At 42.0% G+C, this 13677-nt stretch overlaps 1 protein-coding gene across 2 annotated transcripts in view; it reads right to left on the bottom strand.

Moving 5' to 3' along the window:
- The window catches only part of LOC112253933 (gap junction alpha-5 protein), a 53538-nt gene extending 51687 nt beyond the window's left edge, over positions 1-1851 (bottom strand). The window contains exon 1 of one of the 2 annotated variants that reach the window (XM_024426061.2): positions 1485-1851. The gene's annotated coding sequence lies outside the window, so the exon portion shown is untranslated. The remainder of the gene's footprint in view (positions 1-1484) is intronic. The other variant, XM_042297055.1, reaches the window with a different exon arrangement.
- Positions 1852-13677: the final 11826 nt, after the last annotated feature.

Here is a 13677-nt window from a genome sequence, read left to right as displayed (position 1 = left end):
CATTATTGCTAACACAAACACAGTGGAGAACAATGGGTCTTCTAAGGATTAAAACAATTATGATTATAATAATATACTTAATGATTATACTATTACTGTTATTTTCAGTGATATTCTAATGTAATCTCTTCAGTTTTTATTGGGAAGGAAAGGGTTAACACTGAAGAGAAAAAAGACCCAATCAGGATTTTTCTTAGCTGGTCTCTGGGGAGATGAATCTAGCAAGCTGAATCAGACATATCCTAGGCCATCGGAAGCTAGATAAAGGCATCTGCCATTCAACTGTATCAGGGCCTAATTTTGCAGTGACAGTGGAATCAACAAATCACATTTTGACTTAATGGGTGGGAACGTTTTTTAAAAACCTACGTTAACTTCTGCCTTCTTGAAGACCAACAGGTCACTGCGCAATAGTGAGCAGCAGTTTTCCCACAGTCTAGCTAGCTTTTGTTGTCGCTAGTTTGCAGTGAATACAGCAGGTGTTATCAAAGAGGATGTTGGTGCTAATTTGTTACCTTCTCCCCTGTCAAAAATAACTTTAAACAGGAAGTTAAGTTTCAAATGATCATCAGCATCTGGGTGCTTGCTGTCTCTTTGAAAATAACTTGTGTGTGGAAAATTGTTGCATTTAAAGCGGTACTGACAGAATTTTAGCAACATGAAATCTTATTAAAATCTTTTCATATACACCGCGAGGAAGAACTGACACGTAGCACAATTGTTTTGGACAAGAGGCCAAATAGATATGGTCATTTTCATGTTTTCATAAATTATTGTAATGATTGGGAATTATGTAATGTTATACTAAGGCATTTGTGAAAATTCTAAAGCAATATCAAGTGGGAAAGTGGCTGTGCATTTGGACAATTAATAGATGCTACAGTAAATTAAAGTGAATAAAAACATCTGTCTTGTCCAAATGCAGTAAGCCTTTATATAAACAAGAAATGTATATAAACAAGAAATGTATATAAACAAGAAATTTGCCACATGACCTGGGATCCTTCACTTTGAACTGGACTGTGTGTTTTCAGGCAGTTGCAACAGCATGACTTTAGATCATTAGAACACATTCGCCAAAAGTCACAAAATGAAGCTGAATGGATTTCTGCAAATATGTCAACACCATGGGAGTCCTCTTACATTTGAGAACTTTACATTCCTATTGATCAAACAACCATGAAAGATAGTCTCTCTCTCCCTCAGTTATGCAGATCAACAACAACAAGATCAACAACTAATCTTAGCCAGAGCAAGATGAGCTAAAATCTAACAAAGGAACATTAGATAAACCCTCTCAAACCTTTTCAGCTAGTTGGTTGTCAAAATTGCACTGATAAACGATTGGGAATTGTAGCCTCGTTGTTCTTCTGCAGCTTGTCCCAAGCAAGCACCCAAGCTAAATGTCTAAAGTTGGCTAGCTTGCTAACTGGCTACTTCCAGACACAAATGAGAGTTCACCTCACCCTGACCATTTTACTCACCGTAGCAGAGCAGGCTGTGCTGTTTAAATGGTATCTAGAGCGTTCTTGACTAACTATTACTTTTTTGTCTACGTTTACTGACACCGGTCATATTCAGCGAGTGTTGCGCATTCATAAATTCATCAGTTGTTCTGCGCTCTGGCGAGAGTGTTCTGAAATCAGAGTAGATAGCCAGAGTGAATTTGCAAACGCAAGAGATAAGCTAACTGGACAACAGTCGTTCAAGTTCTTGCTAGCTAACCAAATTACTCCTGCATCTCTAGCTGTGTATAGCCACCGAAAAATTATATTAGGGGAAAAAGTAATTCACTTACCCACTCCTCCAATAGCATGACATGAAATCCTCCTAGCAGCTATCCAGCTAATGTTAGGCTCCTGTATTTTACATTTCTACATAAATAGATACACTAGCCTATTAGCCATATTATGACTGACTTGTGAAAATTGCTAGTTTGATTGCACTGACATTCCCAGCCTTAGTTACATTCACCCGTTTTTGTCCAGAATATTGAGTCCTTGAAACTGAAACAGTGCATCCCGAATGGAGGCAGCAAACAATGTACCAGATCAGCTATGATTTACAACCTGATAGCAATATATTTTGGACAACCAAGAAATGTATTGGTGAGTTATATGAATCATGCACTGAACTGCATCCATCTAATCTGCCAACAATGCCATCGTTGAACGTTGAGTCAAATATAACCTATTTTTAAAACCTACAAAGTTGGTTTTGTATTATAAACTGGGAATTTTATATATTTGACTGATATTTCAAGTGCATTTGGAAAGTATTCAGACCCCTTGACTTTTTAAAAACATTTTTGGTACGTTTACAGCCTTATTTTAAAATGGATTATATAGTTTTTTCCCCTCATCAATCTACACACAATACCCTGTAATAAAAAACAGAAATAGACCATTTACATAACTATTCAGACCCATTACTTAGTACTTTGTCGAAGAACCTTTGGCAGCAATTACAGCTTTGAGGTGTCTTGGGAATGACGCTACAAGCTTGGCACACCTGTATTCGGGGAGTTTCCCCCATTCTCTTCTGCAGATCCTCTCAAGCTCTGTCAGGTTGGATGGGGAGCGGCACTGCACAGCCATTTTCAGGTCACTCAAGAGATATTTGATCGGGTTCAACTTCGGGTTCTGGCTGGGCCACTCAAGGACATTCAGAGACTTGTCCCGAAGTCACTCCCACGTTGTCTAGGCTGTGTGCTTAGGGTCGTTGTCCTGTTGGAAGGTGAACCTTCACCCTAGTCTGAGGTCCTGAGCACTCTGGAGCAGGTTTTCATGAAGGATCTCTCTGTACTTTGCTCCGTTCATCTTTCCCTCGATCCTGACTACTCTCCCACTCCCTGCCGCTGAAAAACATCCCCACATCATGATGCTGTCAGCACCATGCTTCACCATAGAGATGGTGTCAGGTTTCCTCTAGACGTGACCCTTGGCATTCAGGCCAAAGAGTTCAACCTATATTTCATCAGACCAGAGATTCTTGGAAAAAAGGCGTCTGAATATTTTCCGAATGCCCTGTATGATTGTCTGTTTGTTTCATATCTGCAAATGAGTTAAAACACTGTCAGTTCCACTTTTAACTGTAGGTCACTGGTTACTTTGTGTGCTAAACATGAAAGGTTTTTTCCAATGGGAAGTAATAGTTGTACATCTCGATTGGGAAATGCTTAATGATGGTGTTTTTGTATTCTTATGATTGGGACATCCTGGCTTATTATGTCAAAGTTTATGGATTGCTTATCCTTAAACATCATACTGTGTGTGACTGCTGTCTTTCCATCAGCTCTATGTAGTGGTGTAGTGATTCCTGGAGAAGTGTGTATGCTCAAATTTTGCCAACAAGCCCAGCAAAGGAAAGGCCTCCAGTCTGAAAAATCCTATTATTTCTTATGTTTTTAAAAATTAGTTTTCCTATAGATTTTCTTTCAGATTTTCACTCTCAAAATGATGGTCTAAATCCACAACAATGCTTAAACCAAACCAATCTGATTGTGTGGGCCTGTCAGGGCCTGGCTCCCCAGTGGTGAGCCTCTTTCCACCCAGGCCTATCCATGTCTACTTCCCTGATAAAAAAAACAAACAACACTTTGGACTAAACATTTTCAATACCTGCTTTGCATACCCATTTTTGCCTAAGCATTATTTGGTAGGTATCATTAATTCAAACGTCTTTCCTTCCCTACCGGCTACCGATGTCATTATTCTGTGCCAAAACCAGTTGAGAGCTACTCATTCTTGCTGCCTGCAGATGATATTCAGCTGAAACTAGACTGTGTGCGCAGCGTGTGTGAATATTTTTAACTTGCTTTGCGATTGTGTAGGATACTTTGTGCATGATTTCTCTATTGTACTACAAAATTGATAAATTGTATACCTCCACTACACTACTTTGATATGCATTAGTAGGAATTAAGAAGTGAGTATACGCAATGTCCACTGAAAAATAATTTGGTATAGGGTTTATACTTTACTTGCGTATTGCCTCCACTACACCACTAAGCCTTTGTGTTTTACAAAAAGTGCAGTCTTCCTACATGACTGCGCTGGTATTACGGTGGCTGTCTTTTCAGAATCACAAATCTGTCACACACTTCACTACTTCGCCAACATGTCTATAGTACATATAAAGGCTGTTAAGATACCGTTTAATGTTTCAAGAAAGGAGTGTATATATTTGGCATGGCGAAGCGCTTTTATGCGCTGACTGAATGGAAGCTGATTGTTAATGAGTCTTTTACTCCGCTAGTCTTGGCTGGTCTCTGAAGAAATAACAAGTCCTCACTGTCCAAGATCAAGTCAAGACTGAGTACAAATGTATCTAACACCAAGACAAGACCTAGACACTCAATATGTGGTCTCAAGACCGGCATCGAGACCAAGCACAGTGTCAAGCACTACACTATAGCAACACTATAGCAACCGGCTTCTTCTCAGAGAGTGTGTGGCTCACTTGTTAGAGCATTGCATACTGGAGACAGTATGACAAATGTATGCACTCACCACTGTAAATTGTGCTGTATAAGAGTAAATGACTTAAATGTATGAAGTGATCTCACCCTTTAAGGCTGCATATCAATCTGAAACTATTTACCTACAAGTGTTATTGAATATTTGTGTGTGTTGTGTGTGTGTGTGTGTGTGTGTGTGTGTGTGTGTGTGTGTGTGTGTGTGTGTGTGTGTGTGTGTGTGTGTGTGTGTGTGTGTGTGTGTGTGTGTGTGTATGACAGCACTGATACTCTATTTGTGTTGTAGGACTATGTCTCAACAGGATGTGGTAGAACACCAGCCCGAGGTAGCTCATTTATCTATTTATTTGATTGAATTGTGGCCTTGAAAGTTGTTAAAATGAAAATTATTACCAAATTATGTTTGTTCTCCAAAGTCAGCTACAGATGTGTCTGCTTAATATAAAGTATGCGATGATATGTAGCCTCTGTTGTTCTCAGGTCCCTGGTATGCGTGAGAAGAAAGTAGGCAGAGGGCACAGAAGCTACAAAGAGAAGATCAACTCAATCTACATGCTCATGCCTGACAAATTACCAGCACAGGGAGCAGGACATGACCTTTGACCTGGAAGGTCTCTATCTGGGTGCGTCCCAAAAGCCTCCACACTTGTACTTTCCGATCACTTTATATGGTGTCTAAATTAGTTTGCTATAGCCTGTTAATGGAATGCTGCACAAGGTCCACCTTATGGCAACACCTTTATGTACACCACCCACAGACTGTGCCATATAAAAACACCCTTTGGATAATAGTAGAGAAAGAATGCACACATAAGTCACTTTGGATAAAATCTGTGGATAAAAGCGTCTGCTAAATGGTATATATTATTATTATGTTACGAAACTCTCATTATGTGGTCATATAAAGATACTTGGCTCATCATGTAATCATATGAACATACAAGGAAGAATGTCTTACCTCACACACACCAAATTGATATGTGCAATCTATGCTCTAGACTGCTTGGCCACTTGGAGTCAAGTCTTCAGTTTTAATCAGCTTTTAGACAAGTTAAGACACACAGTATGCATTTGCAGTCCCACGAGCTAGCTCACAGTGTAGCAAGCCTGGCTCCTGAAAATGGTCACAGTTTGTGGCCAGGGCTTGAATCCCAGATGAGATATTATTTTAACACTTTATAATGTAGAATTATAATTATTGTGTTTGTGTGTTGCGAAGGGAAGTGCAGCCAACGCCTTGAAAATGAAGATGAAGAATAAACGTAATGAGGAGCTACGTCTTTCTTCAGCCATATAGACAAAAATACATGGCTAATAATGATGTTTATTATATAGGCTATATTACATAGACGTGTACACTTAAATGTAGAATATATTATATGCATTATTATAATAATCCTCCACTTCGTCACATGTGCAACCAGAAGTGAATCTTTTTTCCCTCTAACGCCCAGTTACTGCAACCCGAAGATTCTGAGTTTTACCGCCTTAGTGGTGTATTCCACCTGGCAGCCTTAACAATGCACCACTCAGGAGGCACATGCCAGTTATCTGACAAGGCCATTAACCTCTTTGACTTAAAAAAAAACAATGTACAAATATAAATTGTCATGTTGTATAGACCTATGTATTTATCTTTTAAAAATGTGTGTGAAACGGATACGCAAACAGGTAGAATTTTATCGTACAGATGTCGGATCTTAATTTGGGCCTGTTTCATAGCAGGAGGAAATAATCCTGCAGCAGGAGGGTTTGAATAGCTGAAGAAGTATTTACACATAGCCTAACTGTAAAACAGGGGTGAGCATCCACTCTGGAGTAAAGTTTTATCGTTCTACTTAGTAGACCTACATCTGTCAATCAACTGATGGCCCAAATCATCTCAACACCACCTTTCATTATATGTTTAGGCTAACGGGTAGCCGACAGAACACTTTGGATAAACGCTTCTGCTAAATGGCATACATTTTATTATTGGAATATAATCAAATAACAAGGGGCCTATTGCAACCATCTATGGCACTAGATGAACCATCAACGGCACGAGATAATGCTAGCTGATGTTTTGTTAAATCATCACTTCGTGTGAAATTCACCCACAAAACTGATCTCAATTGCAGCCATTATTGGTCACATCATTACTGCTCAATAAAAGATTATGTAAGTGTTACTGTCACGTCCTGACCTTAGTTCCTTTTTTACGTCTCTATTTTGGTTTGGTCAGGGCTTGAGTTGGGGTGGGTATTGTTGTTCATTCTATGTTTTGTTCTGTGTGGTGTATTTCTATGTGTTTGGCCTGGTATGGTTCCCAATCAGAGGCAATCGTTGTCTCTGATTGAGAACCATACTTAGGTAGCCTGTTCCCACCTGTGTTTGTGGTATTGTGGTATTTAAAATGTGTAACTAAATCAAAGGGGGGGGATTGAGGTATTGTGCTAGAAGGGTATGGGTCGGAAATCAAATCCATACCGGTAGGCCTATACAGTTGAAGTTGGAAGTTTACCAACACCGTAGCCAAATACATTTAAACTCAGTTTTTCACAATTTCTGACATTTAATCCAAGTAAAAATTCCCTGTTTTAGGTCAGTTAGGATCACCACTTCTTTTTAAGAATGTGAAATGTCAGAATAATAGTAGAGAGAATCATTTATTTCAGCTTTTACTTCTTTCATCACATTCCCAGTGGGTCAGAAGTTTACATACACTCAATTAGTATTTTGTAGCATTGCCTTTAAATTGTTTAACTTGGGTCAAATGTTCCGGGTAGCCTTCCACAAACTACCCACACTAAATTTGGTGAATTTGGGCCCATTTCTCCTGACAGAGCTGGTGTAACTGAGTCAGGTTTGTAGTTCTGCCCAAAAATGTTCTATAGGATTCAGGTCAGGGATTTGTGGTGGCCACACCAATACCTTGACTTTGTTGTCCTTAAGCCATTTTGCCACAACTTTGGATGTATGCTTGGGGTCATTGTCCATTTGGAAGACCCATTTGCAACCAAGCTTTAATTAACCTCCTGACTGATATCTTGAGATGTTTCTTCAATATATCCACATAATTTTCCTTTCTCATGAGGCCATCTATGTTGTGAAGTGCACCAGTCCCTCTTGCAGCAAAGCACCCCCACAACATGATGCTGCCACCCCCGTGCTTCACGGTTGGGATGGTGTTCTTCGGCTTGCAAGCTTTCCCCGTTTTCCTCCTTTCCTCCAAACATAACAATGGTCATTATGGCCAAACAGTTCTATTTTTGTTTCATCAGCCCAGAGGACTTTTCTCCAGAAAGTACGATCTTTGTCCCCATGTGCAGTTGCAAACCGTAGTCTGGCTTTTTTATGGCGGTTTTGGAGCACTGGCTTCTTCTTTGCTGAGTGGCCTTTCAGGTTATGTCAATATAGAACTCTGTTTACTGTGGATATAGATACTTTTGTACCTGTTTCCTCCAGCATCTTCACAAGGTCCTTTGCTGTTGTTCTGGGATTGATTTGCACTTTTCGCACCAAAGTACGTTAATCTCTAGGAGACAGAAAGCATCTCCTTCCTGAGCGATATGACGGCTGCGTGGTCCCATGGTGTTTATACCTGCGTACTATTGTTTGTACAGATGAACGTGGTACCTTGGAAATTGCTCTACAATTTCTTTTCTGAGGTCCTGGCTGATTTCTTTTGATTTTGTCATGATGTCCATCAAAGAGGCACTGAGTTTGAAGGTAGGCCTTGACATACATGCACAGGTACACCTCCAATTGAGTCAAATTATGTCAATTACCCTAACAGAAGCTTCTAAAGTCATGACATTTTCTGGAATTTTCCAAGCTGTTTAAAGGCACAGTCAACTTAGTGTATGTAAACTTCTGACCCACTGGAATTGTGATACAGTGAATTATAAGTGAAATAGTCTGTCTGTCTTTTTGGAAAAATGACTTGCGTCATGCACAAAGTAGATGTCCCAACCGACTTGCCAAAACTGTAGTTTGTTAACAAGAGATTTGTGGAGTGGTTGAAAAACAAGTTTTAATGACTCCAACCTAAGTGTATGTAAACTTCCGACTTCAACTGTATGTATACGCTGAAGGCAATGGCCCTAACCCCTAGACCATCCCAGGCCACGCTTGAACTACATTTCGACACTTGATACATAACCTTAGGTTCACTAGAAACCATAAGCCGTCCTCTTTTTCAATAATATAAACTGTAGATCTAAAAAATCCCGAGCTGTTTTTTTGGGGTTTTAACGCCAGAGTCACTCTCTTTCATGCGCCATTCCACTCCATTCCGTAGACTACCTCACTATTCTCAAATTCATCTTGTCTTCACATCTGCGATTATATTTATATATGTCCAGTGTGGCTCAGTTGGTAGGGCATGGTGCTTGCAATGCCAGGAGACATATGAAGTTGCATATGAAGTTGCTCTGGATAAGAAATCAAACTTAATTTGTCACAGGCGCCAAATACAACCGATGCTTGCTTACAAGCCCTTCCCAACTAGCCTTGTATGAACCATCCTGATCTTGCGAGCTTACAAGCGGTTTTGCTAGATGGAAAGGCTCGCTAGATCAGGACGGTTCGTACGAGGCTAGTTGGGAATGGCTCGTAAACAAACATTTCACGGTAAAGTCTTACAACCAGTTGTATTCGGCGCATGTGACAAATCAAATTTTATGACTGGAGCTACAGTATATACAGGGAGTACCAGATCAATGGCAGAGGTAAATAGGTATTTTGAGGTAGATACTGTACGTACATGAAGGCAGGGTAAAGTGACTAGGCATCAGGATAGATAATAATGAGAGTATAATAAAGAACAGAGTAGCAGCAGTAAATCATGTGTGTGTGAGTGCATGTGTGTAATGTGTATGTATGTGTGTTTGTGTTACGTTGGTCTGCGTGTTTGTGTTATGTGTGTGTGTGTGTGTGCATATGTAGTGTATGTGCATGTGTGTGGGTTTTGTGAGTGTCAATTTAGTGTGTGTGAATGAGTGTGTAGATGGTTTGTATATATAGTTTAGTGAGTGTGCGTAGGGTCAGTGCAAGATAGAGTAAGTGCAGATAGTTTGGGTACCATTAATTGACTATTAAGCAGTCTGGCTATTTAGCATTCTTATGGCTTGGGGGTAGAAGCTCTCGAAGCTTGTTGGTCTGAGAGCCGATGGTCTTTAGCACGGTAGTGGAGTGAACAGTCTTTGGCTTGGGTGGCTGGAGTCTTTGTCCATTTTTTGGGCCTTCCTCTGATATACACTAATATAGAGGTCCTGGATGGCAGGGAGCCTCAGTGATGTACAGGGCTGTTTACACCATCCTCTGTAGTGCTTTGAGGTCAGGGGTGGTGCATTTGCCATACCAAGCGGTGATGCAGGCATTCAAGATGCTCTCGATGGTGCAGCTGTAGAAATGTTTGAGAATCTGAGGGCCCATGCAAAGGGGGAAAGAGGCACTGCCGTGCCCTCTTCACAACTGTGTGGGTGTGTGTGAACCATGTTAAGTCTTTATTGATGTGAACGCCAAGGGAATTTAAGCTCTTGACCCGCTCCGCAACAGCCTCGTTGATGTGGATGTGGGCGTGTTCTCCCCTCTTTCTCTTATAGTCCACGATCAGCTCCTTGGTCTTACTGACGTTGAGGGAGAGAATGTTGTCCTGGCATCACACTGCCTCTGACCTCCTCCCTGTAGGCTGACTCAGCAAACTTGATGATGGTGTTGGAGTTGTGCGTGACCACACAGTCTTGGGTGAACAGGGAGTACAGGAGGGGAGGAATACGCATACCCCTGAGGGGCCCCTGTGTTGAGGGTCAGCATGGCAGAGGTGGCAGAGGTGTTGCTGCCTACCCTCGCCACCTGTGGCTGGCCCATCAGGGAGTCCAGGATCCAGCTGCAGAGGGAGGGGTTCAGTCCCAGGGTGATGAGCTTGGAGGGGACTGTGGTGTTGAACACTGAGCTATAGTCTATGAATAGCATTCTCACACAGTTATTTCCCCTCTGGTCCAGGTGGGAGAAGGCAGTGTGAAGAGTGATTGAGGTTGCATCATCTGTGGATCTGTTGGGATGGTATGTGAATTGGAGTGGGTCTAGGGTGTCTGTGATGATGGTGTTGATGTGTGTCATGACCAGCCTTGCAAAGCACTTCATAATTATAGATGAGTTCTACAGGAAGATAGTAATTTAGGCAGGTTACCTTGGTGCTCTTGGGAACAGGGACAATGGTGGTCATCTTGAAACATGTTAGGATTACAGACTGGGACAAGGATAGATTGCCTGTGAAGATACTTGCCAGCTGGTCTTTGAGAATGTGTGCTGGTATTCTGTCTGGCCTGGCGGCCTTGTGATTGTTAACCTGTTTAAATATTTTGCTCATATCATAAACAGGGACAGTGTTATATTCCTTGAAGTGAGCATGAAAGGCATTTAGCTCGTTTGGGAGTTCTGTATCCCTGGGCAACTCATGGTTGGGTTTCCCTTTGTAATCCATTAACGTCTGCAAGCCCTGCCACATACAACTAGCTTTGGAGCCGGTGTTATAGGATTCGACCTTCCTCCTATATTGTTCTAGCCTTTAGCCCCGCGCGGATATTGCCTGTAATCCATGGTTTTTAGTTTGGATATGTTCCTATAGTCACTGTGGAGACGATATCATCACCGTGATATCATCACTGTGATGTGTTCTCCGTCGATGTGGATAGACGGGTTCTCCCTCTGTTGTTTCCTGAAGTCCACGATAATCTCCTTTGTTTTGTTGACATTGAGTGTGGTTATTTTCCTGACACCACACTCCGAGGGCCCTCACCTCCCCACTGTACGCCGTCTCGTCATTGGTGGTAATCAAGCCTACCACTGTAGTGTCGTCTGCAAATTTGATGATTGAGTTGGAGGCGTGCATGGCCACGCAGTCATGGGTGAACAGGGAGTACAGGAGAGGGCTGAGAACGCACCCTTGTGGGGCCCCAGTGTTGAGGATCAGCGGGGTGGAGATGATGTTTCCTACCCTCACCACCTGGGGGCGGCCAGTCAGAAAGTCCAGGACCCAGTTGCCCATGTTCTCGAGCTTAATGACGAGTTTGGAGGGTACTATGGTGTTAAATTCTGAGCTGTAATCAATGACACATTACATAGGTATTCCTCTTCTCCAGATGGGTTAGGGCAGTGTGCAGTGTGATTGCGATTGCATCGTCTGTGGACGATTCTTGCCATTCTCTTTCGGCCTCTCTCATCAACAAGCTGTTTTTGCCCACAGAACTGCCGCTGACGGGATCTTTTCTTTTCTTTGTCACACCATTTTTGGTTAACCCTAGACACTGTCGTGCTTGAAAAGCCCAGTAGGGCTTTCATTTCTGAGACCCTGGATCAGGCGCATCTGGCACCGACGATCATACCGCAGTGCAGGGAACAGATACAGGTGCAGACCTACAATAGAACTGAAGTAACAGTACAAGTTACTGTATTTAAGCACCATTTTGTCAAGATGTTGGAGGAAATCTATGCAAACACAGGAAGAGTTGAAGATGAGTCATACGCAATGAAGATCATGGATATCGACAACAATACATTTGAGAATGTTGTAACTTTCAAGCCAAGCTTTTTTAAATGTATTTGATTTATTTCACCTTTATTTACCAGGTAGGCTAGTTGAGAACTAGTTCTCATTTGCGACTGCGACCTGGCCAAGATAAAGCAAAGCAGTTCGACACATACAACAACACAGAGTTACACATGGAATAAACAAACATACAATCAATAATACAGTAGAAGTATCTATATACAGCATGTGCAAATGAGGTAGAATAAGAGAGCTATGGCAATAAATAGGCTATGGTGGCAAATGAATTACAATATAGCAATTAAACACTGGAATGGTAGGATGTGCAGAAGATGAATGTGAAAGTTGAGATACTGGGGTGCAAATGAGCTAAATAAATAAATAAATACAGTATGGGGATGAGGTAGATTGGATGGGCTATTTACAGATGAGCTATGTACAGGTGCAGTGATCTGTGAGCTGCTCTGACAGCTGGTGCTTAAAGCTAGAGAGGGAGGTAAGAGTCTCCAGCTTCAGAGATTTTAGCAGTTAGTTCCAGTCATTGGCAGCAGAGAACTGGAAGGAGAGGCGGCCAAAGGAAGAATTGGCTTTGGGGGTGACCAGTGAGATATACCTACTGGAGCCCGTGCTACGGGTGGGTGCTGCATTGATGACCATAGCAGCACCATGCTCTCTTGGAGCATGAACTGACATATTGTCCACCCAATCAAAGGATCAGTGAATGAATCTAGTACTGAAAGCATAATCTAAAGCTAGCTAGCACTGCAGTGCATAAAATGTGGTGAGTAGTTGACTCAAAGAGAGAGAGGGACAATAGTTTAGCAGTTTTGGACAAATTAATTTCTTCCAAAATGAAAAAGAAGCAAGAGAGAGAGATTTTTAAACTTTCAGTTTCACTTACTTAGCTAGCAAATGCAGGTAGCTAGTTTAGCATACTCAAACACCCTGCTCAAACAGAGAGATGCTACGTTAGTAGCTGGCTATGACTATCCGATACGACACTGGAACTCTTCCAAGTCAAGAGATCAAGTGACACAGTTAAATGTTTATCCTGAAACCATAATCACTCATAACTATTAAAGAGAGAACATTCTGACTAATGTGGAAAACACACTTGCGAAGGAGACAAAGACTAACAAGCGGAAAAAGTTTGAAAGTGATACTGCTGACTACAAGGAGCAGAAGGTATATTTCTGGAGGGATTGCCAGAGACAGCCAATTGGCACTCCACCACGAATAAACTGGAAGTGTAAACGCCAGCCCAGCCATAATCCAAGAGGGCCATTAATGTAGAGATCAACCAACTCCCTCACATCTAACTCCAATGACCATTCCAGAATCAGAGCGTCTTCTTTTTTTGGGAATCCCGATGGACGACGTCATCAAATAAGCCATCATCACGACCACTGCCCACCCTGTGTCCCCGCAAGAAATGCAAGAGAGGACTATGTATGAAGATGGCAACACCCAAAGTCCCCGCCCAACACAATGTCACATCTGCTCCTGCAATGCCATCTACTGCTCATCCTGTGTCTCCTTGACCTGCTGCCACTCCCCCAGTACTCTCTCCCTCTCCCTCTCCCTCTCTCTCTCTGTGTGTGTGCGTGATTGTGTGGGTGGAGACAGGTGTGTTGGAGCCAGAGCAGATCCCCACCAGCCGCAATCT

The sequence above is a fragment of the Oncorhynchus tshawytscha genome, linkage group LG14 (genome assembly GCF_018296145.1).
Source record: "Oncorhynchus tshawytscha isolate Ot180627B linkage group LG14, Otsh_v2.0, whole genome shotgun sequence".
In the NCBI taxonomy this organism is placed as follows: domain Eukaryota; kingdom Metazoa; phylum Chordata; class Actinopteri; order Salmoniformes; family Salmonidae; genus Oncorhynchus; species Oncorhynchus tshawytscha.
This window is presented reverse-complemented; position numbering and strand designations above follow the sequence as displayed.